Consider the following 20,412-nt stretch of genomic DNA (forward strand, 5'->3'; position numbering starts at 1 on the left):
CAAAAGGATGAGGCAGATGTTTGAATATGGCCACTGCCCATATAATTCCATACCCAAATAATTCACTGCAAAACTCTGTCCACCTCTGCAAAACATGGGGCCTGTTTGCTATACCAGAAAATAAATAATTGACAGAACTTAACTCTTCAAAAATAAACAAAACCTGGAAACAAAAACCAGGGGAAATTGCTAACACATACCCCAATCATTCTAGAAAGGGACTGAGCAGCAGCACAAGCTGTCCTGCAGAATATTTGTGCCAGAGCTGACAGTCTTGCAGCCTCAATCTGTAGACTAGAGCAGTATATGATGTAAATGTTGTACATCATAAAAATCAATGGTTCTTTTGCTAAGTGGTCAATATTTATTTAACTTTAGCATTGTTTAATTCAATGCATCAATTAAAGATAGTGTAATGTCTATTTGGTCCCAAGCTGCTGTTTCTGTTTGTCGTTACCTCATCTGTTTGATATCGCTCATGTCTTTAAATCTCTGCTCTTTTGTCCCCTTGCATAACTCAAGGACAGGAGTAATTGACATGAAACTTTTAAAAATTAATTTCACTGCATATGCCACTAACAGAGAGTGCAAGTCCTCAGAATCATTTATAACTTCATGGTGATTGGCCCTGACAAAACAATACCTTAAAAACTCACGAAAGTAAATTATGGTCCAGGCAAATGGCTGGATGTGAGTTGGGCTCAAGGCTTGGAGAGCAGCCAGGCAAAAACAAAGTAATGCGCTTTTGATATTAATAACAGAGATGATATTGATCCGCAAGCCAGTGTCACTTCTATGCTCAGGCAAGGAGATTGCTTCAGGCATTTAGCCCACTGAAAGCCACTTTCCATGTAGGCCATTTAATTCTGTGAGTCTTTAATTATATGTAATGGAACCTAGTTAAAGGGCCAGATACCTATTTATTCATCTTGGGTATGGGCTGTGATTCAGGAAGCTGTCAAAAAGGTATATAACTCAATTCTTAGATTTCAAAATGCAGCTGTCTTTTTGTATGTTTATTTCATCTGTGTGTTTCTTTGGCTCAGAGCCTGCTGGGAATTTGTAGGTACATGGACTCAAATTATAGGATGTTATTTTTCAGAAGACCTGACGCTAATCCTCTAATCTTTTTTTTTTTTTTTGTAAATATCTGTTTTTTTTTTTCCCCACACCATAAAAGCAGCAATTAGGGAGAGTCAACATCTCATGCTAAAACAGAATGAGCTAGGATAGAGACAGTTCAGATCTACAGTTTGAAAATACCTTTTATCATATACGTGTTTGCATACACCTGAAACACACTTGTTATGTCCAAACAAAAGCAACCAGATTTACATAAATAAATTACCTGCCTTAAATATACTAGAAAAGGTTGTCCCTTAAAATTTTTCCCCAGAGAAGGATGGTGAGGAGTGCCAGGGATTGCTCACATTCTTGCTATATCCTTACCAGCTCAGAGTTCAGAATTTTCTAGGATTCTGAGAAGAGGAACAGAGCATACATGGAACTGCATCAAGGGAAAACTGGTAACCAATGATGATGAAGGTCTGCAGCAAAACTATGCTTCTAATTTGATTTCCACTTTGAGCTCCAAGCTCAAAAGTAGCAAGTGTTAAATATATGAAAATGTTTCACAATAGCGAGGGCGAAACAAAGGAAATTGGGCAATCAGCAACTTTGCACATCTTGTCTGTTGAGGTAATTCTACAGGGAAAGCTTTCAGCTCCTCTGGCAGTGTGCAGGGTAAGTCAGCTCTTGAAGACAGGGAAAATACAAGTCCACCAATGGTTATTTAAGAGTCTGAAAGTCTCTTAAATCTTGCCATGTGGTGGTGGTTTATTATTGTCATTCTGTATATTCTTGGGGTCAGAGACAAGAAGACAAACAATCACGATTTCCAAGAAATGACTAATTGTTTTTGTTGGTCTAATGTCTAATTCAGACATTCAGGAGGCTGCAAGAAAGGGAGTCTGGAGAGCATCCCTGCTACCTCTCTCAAAAGGGATATATTGGTATAAAGTGAGCAAAACACCAAACGACAAAACGTGTCAGAAAACAGTGAAGAACAAAACCACTGTGCTGCAAATGCTGGCAGCCAAGCACCGCAAATATACTGTCTGCAGTCAACATTAATTCAATTTAATAAGAGTAGCTGGGAAGGAGAAAGGCAAAAAGGATTTGGTGCTAAGCCAGCATACATTTTTTTCCTTTGTAATTTCTCGCATTTCTCTCCTAATTTCTGAAAATAAGCAAAACTGGCCACTTGCCTACTTTGGGTAGAGATGTTTGCAAGCCCTCTTACATTCTCTCCTGTTTTTTACTGGGAACCTCCAAAAGGAAAGAGTTAACTCACTTTCTATATTAAATATTTACATAAAAATGTTCAGGAAGGTGTGTGTAAATTATAAATAATGTAAAGCAGGACTGGTCTCGGTTAGAGCTAAGAGACCCAAATTGTATCATCATAATACATTATTCACATATAATGCATCTATTCTCCTCCATTAGTGTTACTAGAAAAAGCCCCTGAGTGCTTAACTTGAATTTCGAAGAGTGTAATAAATGTGAGATAAACAAATAGCAGTGGGGATGCATCTGTAGTTAAACAAGTGTAAATTAGAGCTCAGCCTAATTCCTCCAAACTACATGTAGGACAAACACGGTGCTCTCCAGAAACAAGAGATCAGTTACAAACTGCAAAAAAAACCCCAAATCCCCACAATTCATCCAAATTATTTGATATAGTTTCCTCTCCACTGCCCTCCACCATCACCCCCCAAAGAGAAAAAAAAGGCTTCATGGCAATCCAAACCCTGGATTATTCTGATCAGTCTGTGAACCAATTTGCAGCTGGGAAGGGAACAGTTCCAGACACAAAAGAAAGGCAAGAAGTCAGAGAAGGAGGTCACACCTGCCAGGTTTGTGGAGGGAAAGCAAACTCAGGACACAACCCACGACAGGATGACTGTCTGGCTTTCTGCAAACTCAGAAAATCCACCCCTTTTTGTGCTCTGTGTTTTCTCTTCAACGAAAGAGCACCTTCTCCCTAGACCCTGAAAAATATCATCAGCTGCTGAATACTGAGAGCTTGGAAAGCAATTATTAATTTCCCACTCACGCTCAGCTGTGGAACAGGACTGCACTCAGCAGCAGCCACTGACTCCTTGAACTGATTTTGCCAGCTGTTCACTGAAGCCTCAAGCCTCTGTTTCTTTTTCAAATGGGTTTGTAGAACTGCAATGCACAGGATTGTGCTGGTAGTTCTTGAGGCAATTTATGTATAGAATTGTTCTGCTAATTATTGGGGCAATTTAAAACTTTTTTTTGGGGGGGGGTATTTTCTTGGAAGTGAAGACTTTCCAGGGCCTGGAAAGTGCTTAGAGACCTCCAGGTGAAAATGTGATAGTAAGAACACAGAATATCCTCATTACTAATTATCAGTGCAGTGCTTTCAGTCCAGCAGGGCCAACACTGCACGGTGGTGCAGAGCTCAGGTTCCTCTCAAAAAGGCTTCATAAACATTACTTGTTGAAATGAGGAAGTCAAGCACTATGTGAATAGTGTTACTACTATTCTGCAATGCTCTTTAAACTATTTATTCCCGCTGACTATGGATGTTCAGGTTTAAGAAGTAAGCACTTCTCCCAAATGACAAGTTTGAATGACTTTTGTTTGGCAAGGAATTTTGCAGTGAGGATGAGGCTTAAGGCACTAGCACATTCAGAGCTCAGAGGACTTTTGTTAAAATCATAGGATTTATTATTAGTGCAAGGAGAACAAGAGTGAAATGGTTGTCTGGCTAGTGGAATGTCTTGAATGGATAACATTTACAGAACAAGGGAGTTTCCCCTGTTTGAAGAGTAAGTTGGGAAACAAATATTCAATAAAGAGTCTTTAGTGGGAATTTTTAATAGCATTTATAAGTTGCATTGTAAGAAATTATTAGGTCTTGTGCTGAAAAACTGCACAGTGATGAACATGCAGTTGACAAACTGGGATTTCCTCAGATATCATAAGAGTAGAAAATTCAGTAAATTATGGGAAAAAGTAATTGTGTCTGAATGCAGCTCTTGCTTGCCTGTTGACTATTCTGTGTCTACTAGCATGAGTTCTGAGGATGGAAAACAGAATGTAGATGATGAATGTCTTCCAGGTATGATGGTAGGGGTAAGGGGGGGACATTCATCATCTCCACACCCTTCTAAAAATCTCTTTGATATCATATCAAAAGTCTTTATAAGTCACTGAAAATCCTCAGAGTCAAGAAATGTCTCCAGAAATCCTTAAAGTTTAAAGCATTGATCCCATCTGAATGAAAGAGCAATAGAAATAACAATATAAAAAAAGCTAATAAAGCTTCCCAAAGAGCTACTGCAGAACTACATGAAGGACTCAGCCTCACTATTTTTTCAGTGTTACAAAGTGGTTTTCTGGGTACTTTTAAGCTGTACATTCCCCAGATTACTTTGGAAGTCATACACATATACTTTGGTCCAGCTCAATGCAACCCAAATTGCAAGCAGGCTATGTGTATGTTAATTTAAATATTGTTTAACAGCTCTATGATATCCTAGAATATACCCCAGGCAAAGCCTACAGAAAAAAACCCCCATGAATCACTAAAGAAAGTGGTCTTCAAATAGAGAACATTTTTTCCCCTAGTAAGGTATTTATTCTCCTCCATTCATTAACATCCAATTAGCTCCTGAGCCCTTTCCCCGGTGCTGAGAGTTGCTTTTCAACAAAACAAAACAGTTTGGCAAAACAAAACAACAAAGAACCCTAACCCCCCAAACAAAACCCTCAGTGTAATTCATTAATATAGAGACAGATTCACAGGAAAGCTGAAAGCACAGTCACAGCAACAGAGAAATCCCCCTAAAAGGCTCAGTAAAGGTGCTGCCTGCCCAGAACATCTCACTGCACATAGGACAGTGACAGATTTACTTGGCAGCCCAAGATCTGCCAGATTCACCATTACAGCTTCTTTCTACTCCAGAAGATTTCCCTGGCATTGCTGCTCTGATTGAAAAGTGTCCATGAAATTAAAGCACCTATTTGTGCCAACAGTGCAGCTGTGTGTATAGCTATGAAACATAACCAAAACCTCATTTACTAATAGGGTTTAAATAGTCATTTAACAAATTAGGCAGTATTTTCTCTATCAATCACTGTGTTTTCTCAATATAGTCTTTGTTGTTTTCTTCAATTTTTATTATGAAATCTTGGTCTCTGCCTTACTAGAGAATTTCATAAACAAACTGCAAGAAGTAATTAATAAACAGCCTGATGTAATAAGATGTAAGGATCACTGTAAAACCATTCTACTTCTATTATCCTGCTAAAATTCACTAAATTATTCACCAAAAATAATTACATTAAGTGAATTTATGAGTTTGCATAAAATAAAAGGTGATGAAGAAACAGAGAGATTTAATGCCCTCATATTTGAAGATAATTTCTCCTGGAAAAGGCTAGGTTAATCCCCTAAAAATATTTTGGTTTGCTTATGTTCTGTAATGACACCCATCATTAGCAAATATGATTTTTTTGGTCCTATTTCCATAAACATTTCACTAGAAATAGAACAAGTTTTTTTAAGCTCAAATACTCCCTTGGAATATTTGCATCCCAGGCTCCCACTGGGGCAGGACACAATATTCAGATCCTGAATGTTGACTAAAAAGAAATGGTAAAAAAGCTGACATTTTTTCCTAGTTTTTTGAAAGTGCTATGCAAAGAACAGCCTGAAGTGTGAAAAATGATGTGATTTTCACAATTACTCATTGCAAACAGATGAAGATTTTAACTACTGGTACAAAGAAAAACATTTTTTCCAAAATTTCCACAGGAATAACATTACTTGTGGGTATATTTATATGCTTATTTAATGTGATAGTTTCCCTTTAAGTAAACTTGTCACAGAAGATTTATTTTTCTCCCTATTGTCTCAGACTAGAGCGTGAGGAGCACAAAAGGTCCACTGCCCAGGACACAAACCCTGGAGGCTTTGGCTAACAAAGGGACTGACAAGGAGAGCCTTGGTGACAGTGAGTGAAGTGTTCACCACATCCTTTTGTTACAGACAGCAGAAATATAAACAACATTTTATGCAAGGAAATTAGGAATTACGTTAGCATCAAAACCAAATTGCAGCATCCAAGTGCTGGAAAAGGTGGTGGATATCAACTATTTAATTATTTCTAAATACTTTCTCAAATATCTAGGAACAACGACTCAATTTTATTCCACTTTCATGGAAACCTCTTTCATTATTTCCTTGCTTTTTTTCTTTCAGCTTTTTCATCATTCTCTTCTGTTTAATGAATACATGGATTTTGAATATTAGGTGAATAGTCCTTGCAACTGAGCACAAAGGGGAAATGATGCAGACAGCATTATGGTTTCGCTTCCTCTTCTTGCATTGGATGGTGGAAATGATATGCAGCAGGGATTATGCTTTGTTTAAAGCTCTGCCTCCGTCTCTAAAAGAATATATTATACAAATCTTCTAATGTTGTTGAAATTCCCCAAAACTTGATTGTGTCAGACATAATGTGGCAATGAGGTTCTTATCCCTACCTTATGCCGAATAAATATCTAATATCAGAGAGTATAACCTTGGAAAAGTATCCACCAGGGAATATCCCTGCCGTCAATAATTCATCGTGCTGTTGGTAGGAAGGTGCATTCAGTGAGCCCCTGACATTACACAGAATACATTAATGCCCACGCAGCCCCAGCCTGAGGAGCAGGGGGGGAAGGAGAGCACAAGGGGACTTGACTTCCCTTCAGGCCCATTAGGAAAAAAAAAAAAAAACACCTCAGAATTATTCAAAGTGGCACTCTGAAAGCAAAGCAAACAAGGCTCCCTCCTCACCAATTCCATAATCAGGATTATTTGAGGGTGAGAGAGTGTGAAATACAAATCTTTACCCGTGCAGGTGAGACGGAGATTTGTCTTACATCTTCCAGCTGTAACAGGCTGAGCTGCACTGATCCAGCATGGACTGAGTACACTGCTGAGAATTGGGAGTAAAACACCCAAGAATGAGGTCCCCAGAAGTCCATGTATTAATTCTACTAATATTAATACAAAAATCAATACATTTGGGTTCAGTGATGTTTCTATAGGCAAAAATACAGATGTTATTCAAATGCGCTCAGAATAAGTAAGATAATTTTCTGATGGTATGTATCTGCCTTTCAGATGATTGCAATTTTAATTAAAGACAAAATGGTAATAAATTTCAATACAGTTTGGTGTCTTGTGCATTCCTATTTGCTCTTTTACTGTTATGGTTTTAATGATTTAGGAACCAGAAGAATAACTGAGAAACCCAACAGTCATTATCTCAAATAATGAGACTTTTTAATGCAAAATCAATGTTTGTTATAATGAAAATAGATTCCTCAGCTCCTGCAGGGATATGTACAATTCTTTTTCACTGTTAAATAGAATGGGATTGCTTATTTTTACCAATATAATGAACATTTTTATTCAGGAGTAAAAATAAACTGACAGAATTTATTTACTGTTATTAAGCACATGTATTTAACCAGAAGCTACCACCATATAACTGAAGCTGAGTAAACTGGGAATAATCTTCTGTGAACTTTCAGAAGCTTGAGGGAGAAGTACAAAATTTCCAAAAAGTAATGAAAAAGCTCACTCTGGGGAAAAAAAATGGTTCTGTTCAGACGGTTGACCAAACTCTTAAGTTCAAAACTGTTTTCAATGCTGAATAAATTAATTTATTATTATTATTTAGAGTCAATGTATGTATTTATGGCCATTTTTGATCTCCAGACATTAGGAGAAGCATTCATATTAATACTTCAGAGCTATGTCCTGTTAAAAGTCCAGATGATCTGAAGGAATGCATGGGAACTCAGAGGCTTAAATGCTTCATTTGGAAATACTGTTATTTCTATTTCTCTCTCCTAGTTCTCTTTGGCTTGGTTTTCATGGTTTTATGCCTAAAAGGCATAAAAACCAGAACATGAAAAAGAAGAAAAGAAGTATTTTACTTTCAGCATACAAGTCATCAGTGTTGCACTAATTCTGCCTTAATTTTTACATAAAGCATATGAAATAGTTAAATGTCTCTGCCATATGGCAGATTTGTTAATAAACGACATATTCAGAAGAAGGGAGTCACAGACTTAGGCTGTTTCAGAAGACTTACAGAAACATTCCTAAGGAGCTGGAAGGTTCCTGACTAAACACCCAAAGTACCTTAAGAGAAAGAATTTCTTCGAAATGCTTCAGGTGGAGCTGCTTTAAATGAACAGGTTTTCCTAATATCATTCATATTTGCTGTTAAAATTATACTTCTCAGTAAGAAATGGGACAATCCCAGAGTTATAACCACGAGTTGTATTTGCAATACAATACATGAATATATTCACTTTAGAGGTAACACCAAGGCAGTTTTCCAACAGAACTTGGAACAAACATGCATAAGAAAAACTGAACCTTTCTTGAAACCTTTAGTGTAGCAGAACAGCTTTTCTTCTCTTCTTTCAGTCTCTTTAGAATTTAGGAATCTGGAAATCTGTGCTGCATCTTTTCCAATATTCAGGTGTATTCACTGCCAGCTGAACTGAAGGCTCAATCAGCATACATAAACCTTGTCCCTAAGCAGTCTGTACTGGTTTGCACAGAGATCAGGATTGCTTTGAATTACACATGCAATCAGAACATTTCATAGAGCAAATTGTGGTCATTTTGACAACTATACAGCAAGCTTAATTTCAGGCCCAGGTATACATGATATTCAGAAATACAATGAGGTAATTTAACATTTTAAAAGGGGAGTATATAGTACAAATTAGTTGAAAAATCATGATACTTAAAAACTTGTTCTAAGGATGTATTGTTCATTTTTCTTTGGAAATCAATCCCTACCCCCACAAAAGAAAAACCAACACCACCCCACCCCCAACCCACCAATTTCTATTAAGAATAAATTAGCCACTGAAAAAGAATTCCACTGATAGACAATTCATACAGGAAATCTATTTTAAACTTGGAAAAGGAAGGCAGGGAAAAGAGGGAAGGAAAGTGGGAAGAAGAGAATGATCAACATTGTTTTCAGCACAAATCCAAAAATATAGTCACATCCTAGCTACTGAGAGCAAAATTAACTTTGCCTCAGCCAAAACCAGCACAACTACATGTTGGATCACTGAGAGATCAAATGCCAGAGAAGAACATGTAAGATAGGACATATTGATTCCAAGGACTTCCCATGTCCTTTAGCTGCTCTCAACTGCACAGCTCCCATATGAGAAACATCAATGGTTTTTCATTAATTTCTGCTACAGGCTGTCACCTGTCTACTATCTCCTTTCAATTAAATATTCGTGTTAAAGAATTGTGTTGAAACACGTAAAACCTAAATTTGTTTTATAAAAAGTTGTTATCTGGAATTATGGAAAATTGTTCGCATTTTGATTGATAGCAACATCATCATCTTAGCCTGATTTATCACTCATCATTTTATACTCCTGACAAAAAGGGTTAAAAGCCACCCCTTTCTAGACATTTACTACCTGACCTTTTCATAGCTAGTTTTACTACCCTGACAAATTTTTAGATTTCTCTATTCCTTAAAATGTGCCATGATAGTAGCTGGAATCTTCTAATTTCTTTAAACTGTGTCTTCCCAATTATTTATTTAAGAGCTGAGTAGATAAGCTCTCCATTCTCACCTAGATCAGTGATAAGAGAGGAAATGGCCTTTTTAGAGTGTCTCTGCTTTTTAAAGCAGACAGAAATAATAAGGTTGACAAAGAAAAAAGGAAAATTAGGCATTATGAGGGTAATAACTTAGAAAGTGTCAGATTCAGAATAATTGAATCCAATGACATTTAATGCTATGGAAAACAATAGCAGCAGCCCAACAGCCCATCTGATTCATGTCTAGTTCATGTTTAACAAAACAAGGCTAAGGGTCATGCAGTCATGAGTCCCATAAATAACCTGTTAATGGGATTTCCAAACAAGCTGTCCTCAAAATGGTTTTTCGTCTCACAGAAAGAATATTAAAATGCAAATGGATTCGGGCTGTGTCCTCATAAACAACCATGTTCATTTAACCTCTGACCTCGACGTTTAACTGCCCATTCCAGCAATTTGTATGGTATTAGCCACAGCATGCCACTCCAAAGTGCTAACTTTGAGAAGAGAGGACTAAATGAATGGGTTGCTATATGTGACGCTCAGTTAACCACGTCAAACTGACTTTATAGGCATAAAAATATTATTTTAAAACTTTAGTTCGCTGACATTTTTTTTGCTATGGGAAAAAAGGTGCCAAGAAAGGTACTCTGAAATATTATTGATTGCACAGTGCTGCCTGCCAGCTCAGCAGAGGATCAGCTGGAGTGTTTTGGCAGAGTTTGCCATGTCACCTGCATTCACCTGCCTGCTGCCCTGGCCAGCTGCCAGCTATGCCTAAACCAGGCTACCTGAAACAGAGGCCAAGACTAATTAGGAATATAAAAAGCAGATAAATTTATTCAAGGCCTTCAAGGTACACTCAGGCAAGCAAAGTCCCCCTCAGGGACTACACCCAAACTGGACAGTGGGTCAGGAGCTCTTCACCTTTTATCAGTTCTGTCCTGTTAGCATGTTGGTCCCTAATTCTCCAATCACCCCTCAGGGATGATGTTAACACCCCAGCCCTGCTGCCCCATTTCACCCTTGGTTACATAGTTTCAGTGCAACAAATATATCCTTGAATATCTACCCAGAGAGCTTTGTTGTGGCTAAAGGTGCTGGGAACAGAGGTTTGTAGCATTTTGTAAGAAGCACAGAACTACACCAAGTTACAGATACATGAAGAGTAAAAAACCAGAAATTAAGGCATCACCAGGACCACTTTGGATTCTACAGCACTATATCCAGATTTTCTTGACCCTTCTCTGTAGCAGGATATTCCAGCCAGTCCCTGCAGCATCTTCAGTCACATTTTTAGAAGAATGTGGCTCTTTTTCTTCCAATACTACAAGAAGCCAACCTGCCTGACATGAATAACTTAAAAAAATCATTCTGTGTTCAAATTCAGCCACATCTCTCCTACCTGATACTCCTCACAGGTCTCAAGGGGAGACCTTCAAATGGTCTATGGGAGCTTTCCTGATCATGGACAATGTCAAATTAAAACAGCAACAAGCAAAATATTTGCTAATGGTTCCCAGTCAAAAGTATCATGAAAATCACAGTAAATACCTACTCAAACCAAATTAAAGTATGAAGGTTGCTCTTAACAACTTGGTTTTAAAAGAAGCAATTAATTCTTCTTTGAAACACTTGACTTCTGAGAAAAGACAGGGTAAGAATCCCTTTGCAGTGAACAGAGGGAAAGGAGTAGTTGGGATGTCAGTCTACTCTTACCTGACCAGGTGTCTACATTTTTTCACCACAGAATCTCTATTCCAACATATTCATAGCCCTTCAGAGTTTCTTAGAATTTTGTAACTTCTAGAGAAAACTGCCACAGCTGAGACTGGACCTAAAAGCTGTTGCTAAGTTTCATGCACAACAGTGATGAGAAGGAAACAATCTGAACAGTGTTTAGAAAGAAATTATTATTTTCATGTTTGCTAACCATGCCCAATGATACTCTCAGTTGATTATTCACCTGGACTGATTTTTCATATCAGTTTTGGATTTAGACTTTTCCTCAAAAAGTAAATCCCTTCCTGTACACAGCTTTTTAGGGGCACAGTTTCAGGTACCTCTCATTGCAGGTCACTGATTTGTCTCATTTTGCTCACACTGATTGGCAGCAAAGGCTCTGAATACCAGAGTTTCAGTTGCTAACACTTTTCTGGAATGTGTTCACTTCCTTGTCCAAGAAAACTCAAAGTGATGACTCCTGTCCTACAAGAGGTGATAACAGATCTTTCTATCTCATCTCTTATTAACTTGCAATTTTCTTTTTCCACATTAAACTCTGAAGGAAAACAGAGCAGAGCCTTAGACTGTTCAGTGACCCTCCCAGCAGGGTTTGTATCAAAGATTTATGTCTTACAGAGGACCACTCCTAAAAAGTTAAATCTAAGGCCAGAAATGTTAGAACTGCAAACTTTTTTTTTTTTTCCCCTGAACTGGGCTGAAAGCCGAGTCATTAATTCTGCGATCAGTCTAATCCAGAGCATTTGTTGCTGCTAATTATTACGGACAAGCCTCTTTATTGAACCACATCCTTTTATCAACATTAGGATGCATGAGCCGAGGCTGTTGTTTTAAACGCACTCATTAACCACACAAATCAGCCCTGTTGACAGAGCGCTTTTGAATTAAGCATCAGACTGTAGTCATTGGACAAGGAGCAATTTATAATGCCATTAGCAACACTTGCGAAGGTTACAGGCATCAAAAATTGTTCAGCCGTAATTATTCTTAATGGATACAAGGAATAAACTGACGTAGGACAGCTTTTTCATTAGCTTTCAATCAAGCCTGATGGCTTTGAGAAATGTACAGTAAATGCATTTTGGGGAGAAATAATGATGTTGCAGCACCTTTCACTGGAAAATGCTCTCAGTTCAGAACTTAACTTTTAATAACCTTAATTTGATATAATTAAAAAATATGATTTGCTTTGAAGATTTTACGAGGAATTGTTCTGGCTGCTATTTAACCCTTGTTCAAGTGTTCATCCCAAACACGGAAAAAAAAAAAAGAATAAAAATCTTCAGATGCTTTGAATTCTCATGAATAACATTACTATTTCCTAAAGCCAGAGTAATGAGGGCAGATTTTTAAAGTGAAGTCAGAGCACTTAGAGAATGAAAGAAATTTTATAGTTTATCTACCCCAAAAAATCACCAGCACACACACAACATTCTCCATAAAATTCAGGCACAGATTCATAAACAGGTGATCTGTCACTTTCTCACAAGTGAAACGCTGAAAAACTTAAAAAAAAAAATTAGAACCTAGTTTTAAACTGAGTTTGATGCAGTTAAAATCACACAACACTATTTCTAAAAAGCAAAAACCTTCACTAATAGGTCCTCATTTCATATCCCATCACAGCTGCTATTAGCAGTTCAGGTCTCTCAGGAATACCTTCTTTTTGCAACAAGGGTCTTTCCAGACAGATTGAAGATTTAGGCCAAATGGAGTATTTGTCACATCTGACTCAAGCCTTAAAACCAATCAGAACCTCTTCTGGTCTTTAGCACGACACATGTTTTAGCTCATATGTTTTTATATTTTTCGCATTCCTCTGCGAAGGGTTAATAAATCACTTTACAACTTTAAGTTTCACCCGTTCTGCCCTTACAGTTCATCCTCCCCTGGTTCCTTATCTCAGCTCATGAGCCCTGTGTGTGTTAGGTTTTTTCCCCCTCTCCTCTACACAGCTGCAGCAGATTATTAAACAAGAGTAATATTCCTTAAAAGAAAAAGTTTCTAGCATGCACACCTGAAAACAACAGAAAACAATGGGTGCAAATATGGGCAGTTCAAAATAACAGTAAGTAAACAAGATATATAAAATTGCTGTATTTTAAAAAATATACATATCCCCAAGAAATCTTATTATTTTGACATCTGGTGCTTAACATTAAGGCCAAATTTGGTCCAAAGAATTACCATTGCAATTATTCTTGCAATGCTCTACACCAGTAGTGGTGGCTACAAAACAGATACAAAACCTATACCTATCTGTTAGAACAACCCATCTCACTTTTTAATAGCTGACCTTGAAATTATTCCTCAAGGACACTAAAGGAGTTTGTTTCTGTTTCCTTTTCTCAGATTTCAGACCCTGTACAACACAGTTTCAATCACATTCACAAATATTATAACTCTGACCTGCAGCAATATGGTCTGGCAGCTGCACCTCTGCTAAGAAATCATATAACTAAAATTACACAATTAATAGCATTAAATCAAGGTAGAGGGAGCAAAATTCTGCAATTTTTTAACATACACATGTGTATATACATAGATATGTATTATCAAAACAAATAAAATAAAATCTCTAATCCATTTACAATAACAACATAATATCTGATTCTAATGTTATCTTCAGCTTCTAGCAATGGATGGGACAGAGGTCCTGCTCCAGCCTATCAGAAGAATATAATGACCATTAAAAGGCAAGCAGAGATTTGTATCACTCAGTTGCTCAGTGTCATTGTTCCAGTCTCCACAGTGGAGAAACAGCACATTTCTTTTAAGTAAAATATTGCTAGGAACTCACTGCTTCAGCAATTACCTCTGAAACACATTGTTTTCTCAAAGCCATTAACATGTCAGATCATGGCAGTGCTTGACATTCAAACACGCCTTGGAGGGCTGCAATTCAATTTAAGGATCACCTCCTCTGAGCAGGCCAACCTGCAAATTTCACCAAATTTGAGGGAAATTCTCAGGGCGCACTTTGATCATGCTGCTTCCTAAATTAAAAACAAAACTGTAAGTGTTAAACATCTTTAACAAGACATTAAACCTCAGCCATAATCTAGGAAGGGTCCCTTAATGAGTAATGACATATGTTGTGAAGGCAGTTATCTCCTAATGCTCAACGCTCAGGCAGTACAATGGAATGGCACAGTGTGCAGAAGGGATGTATCATCACTAATGAGAGGATAATTTGAAGCTCCTCTTCTGAGAACCCCAGAGGAGACTTTCCATTGCTGCAGGATGGAGAAGGATGAAAATCTCCTTCTTATCACACACTTCGAAGAAGAATGGGGAATGACAATGGGGTAGAACAAAAGCTGAGACAGAAAATGGGCTTGGATATTGAGAGAGTCCCTGAAAAGGTTACCTTCCTTTGCTCCCCCAAAAATCTTGGTGCAAATCACTCATATCTTCCTGCTCTTTTCCACCCAGCTGGCCACTAATGGCATCCTAGACATTGCTGTCCTAAAGAGGAGCATAGCAAATATAGGGTGTGTATATATATATATATATATATGCTTCTTTTTCCTTCTGTAAACTATGATTTAACAGTAGCAATTACTTTTTCAGGTGATACAAATATTCAATAATGGCACACTACTCCATAGATGATGTTTTATTTATCTTTGCAAACCCAAACTTTCTCCCTCACTTAATACATGAAAGTGTCTGTTTATTCTTGCCTATTTATGCCAGGGGAGGTTTAGATTGAATATTATGATAAATTTCTCAGTTGAAAGGGTGGCACTGGAACAGGCTGCCCAGAGAAACGGTGGTATCACCATTCCTGGGAGTGTTTGTAAGGTGTGTGGCTTTGTCACTTGGGGAAATGGTTAGTGGTGAAGACAGTGGTATTGGATTAATGGCTTTACCCAATGATCTCAGAGGGCTTTTCCAACCCTAATGATTCTATGATTCTGTATTGTTTCTAAGAAATTTTTTAAAACCTCCAAATATAATAAGTCACTCATTATGAGCAGAATTAACAGGGGAAAAACACAACGAGCCTGATAATTTTGCACACCATTTCTTTATGTGAAAAGCTGTTAAAGTCCACATAAGCAATTCATCCCCACCCATTCTATTACTGGTGTCTTTATGGAATCCTAATGAATTTATCTCCTGACCAAGGGGACTAACATGCGCTAAAGCAACACACTGCTGTCATCTCTTTGGTCACTGATTCTTTGCTCTGCAACACAGCTTTACATACAGAGAAGAGAGATGACAAAATTTCTGCTCTCTCTGTCTGACTGAAGGCAGAGGAGCCAGCTCTGCCCCTCCAGCAGGGAAGGAACACATGGCTGAGAAGGGATAGGGGATTCAACCAAAGATAACAGATATTCAAATCAAAGCCTGCCTATGATTTTATGTACTCATGTCAAATCATCATTCCCTGTCCAGCATCTTTTTCACTTTGGTGTTTTTTGATTGATTGTTTTCTCTTTTTTTTAAGGCCTATCTTCAGAGATTTAAAAGGAAAGCTGCTGAAGACCACTTGTAAATGCTTCTTGCATTCCTGAAAAAGCCTCGATTTGGTGACAGAGTAGTATTTAATAATCATCGATATGAAATGCGTAGCTCAGCCCTCCTCCCTTGACCCTTCCCCTCATGTAAAGACATCTGCAAATTAAGTGAATAACAATCAATTTGAGATGTTGCCACTTGCTGAAGCAGGCATTACTGGTTTCTACCTGCATCTAAATCAAGGGAACTTCTTCCAGAGACAGTGATGACTTGACACTACATTGCAAAAATCATGAAAAGTGTCAGAGCTTTGGTGAGCCTGTGTTGTGTTTACTAAACTGTAGTTGTTAAGGTTATAAATCTGCAGCACTGGGAGCTCTGTAGAGAAGGTCTTTTAGATGAAGCCCAGCAAGCCTAATAGCCCTGGCAGTGGGCTATTATTACTAAGGAGTGTCAGAACAGGCTTACTGTCTTGTGATTTTTCACCCAAATTTGTCCCCACCTTCTAATATTTAGTAGCAGGGGAGCTTCTTGAGCCCAAGGTCATGTGTGAGGAAGTTCTACAGCTCTCTAAATTCTGCACATGGTAAGTCACCCTTCATGCAATGCCCTGCAGATTGCTCATGGACAGAAACAGCAGACAGCCAGGCTTTTCCAGCTGCTGTCTGCTCTGTCATGGTCCTGCGGATGCTTTTTCTGGGCTCTCTCTGTCATTTCTCACACAAAAGCAGTGTAAGGCCCTCTCTAGCACTAGTTAATTCCCAGTTCTACCATGTGCTTTTTAGGCAGGGTCTTCAAAACTGTGTAATATTTACTGTGCTGGAAGTCATACACTTATACTCTGTTGTATCAACCCTTTTCCACTTTGCTATTTCTTTCCCAACCATTTCAAACATTCGTATTCCTTTTTTTTTTTTGCATCTGTCAATTGCTGATTTGACATTTCACAGATGCTAAGATAGATAAGATAACTTCAAAATCTCAGTCCTTGGCAATAGCAAACAGCTCAGAGCGCAACGCTTTTAATGTGGAGTTAGGATTTTCTTTTTTAAATGCATCACTTTGAAAATTAAACTTAACTGAGTTAAAAATTGGAATACCTAGGATCTGAGGTGATTACATGAAATTCAGACTCCAAGCTCAGATTATTGACCTGAAGGTCTTCACCTCTTTTTCTGTCTTTTTTTATTTTTGTTTATTTTCCCCTGGTCATCTGATTCCCCAGTTTCCTAGATGACTGCCCTACTTTAGGCAAGGAAGAGGAAACCTCTTTTTTCCACTGTGTGGTGAGCAGCCTTCACTCCCCTCCCAAGTGGAGAAACAGTGGGGGGGCTCACACACTCATGGGGGCAGAAAAAATGACAAGAAAACCATCTTTGTTCCAGGAAGGCGGTATGAGGTCATGTTACTATGGCAGCATGAACCATTTCCCCTCTTCCTAGCTAGTAGAACTTTGCCCATAGTTTATTCCCTGGGAAGCCAAATCCAGAGTTCAGGCTGGGGGTGGGGAGAGTGGGTTTAGAGGTCAACAGCAATGTGACAATAGCCTAGTCAAGAGAAAAGAAAGCTATGATATAGAAGAATAAAAGAGTCAGTTCACCAATCGCTAGGGGCTGGCTCATGCAGAGAGGTTAGAATTCATCCCCTCACTTTAGCCTAAAGTTCCTGATTTAGCTATTCTGCTCTCAGCATACAGAAAGCCTGAAGGATGAACAATAAGGATGACAGTAGAGCAAACAGTAACAGACCAGAGGATGGTGCTGACAGGGAAACTGTGGATCATGTGCCCAGTGCCATGTTGTATTTCCTAGCAAAATTCCTGTTCTATTTACAGGAATCTAAGACTAATGCAGTTCTTTTTCCTGCGTCATTCCTTAGGGTTGTGAATAACATACTAACAGGATAAAACTTCTGCACACAGAGGCTGCAAAAAAAGAAGCAGGAGTTTCTGAATGAGCATCTGAGTGTATTCATGCACCCATGTGTGTGTGAATTCTCCCATAAAAAGGTACAAGCATACACTCTAAAATATTATAAAACAGCAACAGGAAAAACTTGCATGTGAGTTAAAGCACTAATATTATAATCCTTCAAAAAAGAAAGAGTTGTGATTGGTTTTCTCTCACTGGACAGTCCAGTGAGAAAGAAAAAAAGACAGACAAGAAAGTAAAAAAATTCACTGCTATAACTGGCAAGAACAAAGATCTGTGAGATCTAGGTGCTCAAGTTTCACTGGTTTCTACACTACAATCCTGAGAAATACCTCTAAAGAAATCTGAAATTCCAACAGCAGCACTGAAATTGCAAATTAATCAGGGAGAGACACATGTAAGACACCAAAGTTGAGAACTGTTTTCTAAATATTCACAGACATTATTAGCTCAGTTGATCAGAGCATGGTGCTAATAATGCCAAATTGTGGGTTTGATCCCCATATGGGCCATTCACTCTAGAGTTTGACTCAATGATACTTGTGGGTCCCTTTTTACCCAGAATATTCTGTAATTATTTTAAGGAACTGCTGTCATTATTAGTCCAAACCAAAAGATTTACTTTTCTCTTAAACAGGGCTACAAATATTTTCATTATCCAAGGTCTGAAATGTCTTTTACATCCAGCAGCATGCCACTGAACACTTGAAATGATAAGAAAAATTCTACTAATACCCCAAATATGTGAGAACACCATAATGGCATATCCTTAACTAACAACCCATGGGCAGTGCTGTTTCTGGACAAGGGGGAATTGCTACTACATTACACTAAAAAACATTTCCAATTAAGGAGGAAAGTAATGTAAGACAAATTAAATACAGTAAAGAGCCGCTGTTGAAAAGCACTACATTTATTAAGATAAGACACTGTAGAACTGTCCACTTATGGTGCAACAGTGATTTAAAAGACCACTCTGGTCTCACTGGAGCTCAGATATGTAATTTAGGCCTTTCAGCAGCTCACATTACAAGGACTTCTTCCACCCTCCCCCAGCATGATCCCTTTAATGTGTGACAATAAGGCTCATGTACATGAAGGTATCCATTGCATAGCTTGAATTAAGATATTTAACCTCCACTGAAATCCCATCAAGAAAAATCAGTCCATACTCAGCTTTGTACTCCAGAAACTAAACCACAATTGGTACCTGAGCTAGACAGCCTTAAATTATATCAGGCACACCTACATTGTACTGTAATCATCTCTGTGACTGCAGGGTAGACATCTGTAGCCTCTGGAGAATTACTGTCAAGGGCTCAGGAAAAACCTGTCCAAAGCTTTTCTCTAGCAGATTAATGCAATGAGGGATTTTCCCAGAGAGAAAGCTGCAGGTGTGTAAACTGACATAGTTCCTGGAAAAACCTAACATGCACACCTTATTTCCCTATCTGTAATGTGAAGACTGACTAGTCCTGTCCTATTAGAAAGGGAGTTGGCAGCTAGGGAGATTTACAGACATAATTCCTCTGTGTCTGGAGGGAGAATGGGGCTTGCTAAGCTTTGGTGACCCAAGTTAGTCATCACCTTCACATGACATCTTTCTTTATTTGGAAAAGAATGGCAGAGCTCAGTCAGAATGGACCTACAGTGGTCCTCGAGTCCAACAGATGTTAGCAGCAGAGATGGAAAAGCAAAGTCTCATTTCACAACAGCAGTAAGAAAAGCAAATTGCACTGTGGAACTGAAGGTGACAGGAATAGGTGGATGTTAACAGCAGAGGATTTCACACTCTAAAGTGCATCTGGAAGCTAACTGGATGAGTTTACTTAGAATGAAGGTAATTCAGACTTGCAAGAAGCACTACCATTTAAATAACTACAGCAACAGTAGGCTAGCATGGCAATGCAAGTTCTTTAGGCCAGACATACCTGCAAGACTAAAACACATCTTAAGGAGTCAATTGCTAAGAGTTTCTAGGTCAGACTTAGGTACTTTTGTAGTTATTTAAATATTTGGCTATAGCCTTTAATTCAAATGTGTGAATTGTAAACACTGGAAATCAAAATACACGAGAGAGAAAAAAGCATGTAAATGCTTGCTGCCAACTGGAGGCATTCCACAAAATGGTCCTTTTTTCCCCTCAGGCTTTAGGACAGACAGTATTTTCCTCAAGGAAGGTTGTGAAGACTAATAAATCTGCATAATAAAGAAACTATTTTTCTTAATTCTCTATTGGAAGCTGCTAAGTATTTTCCATTTTTCAGGTAGTAAGCTATTGAAACTTCTTAAGGAAGGTTTATAATTTTCTGTAGTTGCTAAATGCATAACAGACAGATTAGATTGCCTGAAACACTGCCTGATGAAGTTTAAAATCTCACTCTGTAAAGATAAATTAGGTAGGTCTGGGGCCAAATTATCTTCAGAAGGATCAGATTTATTTACTGAACATGCAGGATGCATAGAAGTCAGCAGGAAGCATTTATTGATCAGCAATCGACAGCACTGTGTCACCCAAGTGCACCATATTATTGAATATGTTTACCTGGTCAATGCTCATCTCTAAGCTACTGTCTCCTACAA

General features: G+C 38.2%; 1 long non-coding RNA gene across 1 annotated transcript in view; it reads right to left on the minus strand.

Annotated features, from left to right (window-relative positions):
- LOC146427860 (uncharacterized) overlaps positions 1-20,412 on the minus strand; it is a 148,623-nt gene that overhangs the window by 64,020 nt on the left and 64,191 nt on the right. The window lies entirely within an intron of this gene.

This window comes from Lichenostomus cassidix, chromosome 23, assembly GCF_008360975.1.
Source record: "Lichenostomus cassidix isolate B80296 chromosome 23, HeHo_3.0, whole genome shotgun sequence".
NCBI lineage: Eukaryota > Metazoa > Chordata > Aves > Passeriformes > Meliphagidae > Lichenostomus > Lichenostomus cassidix.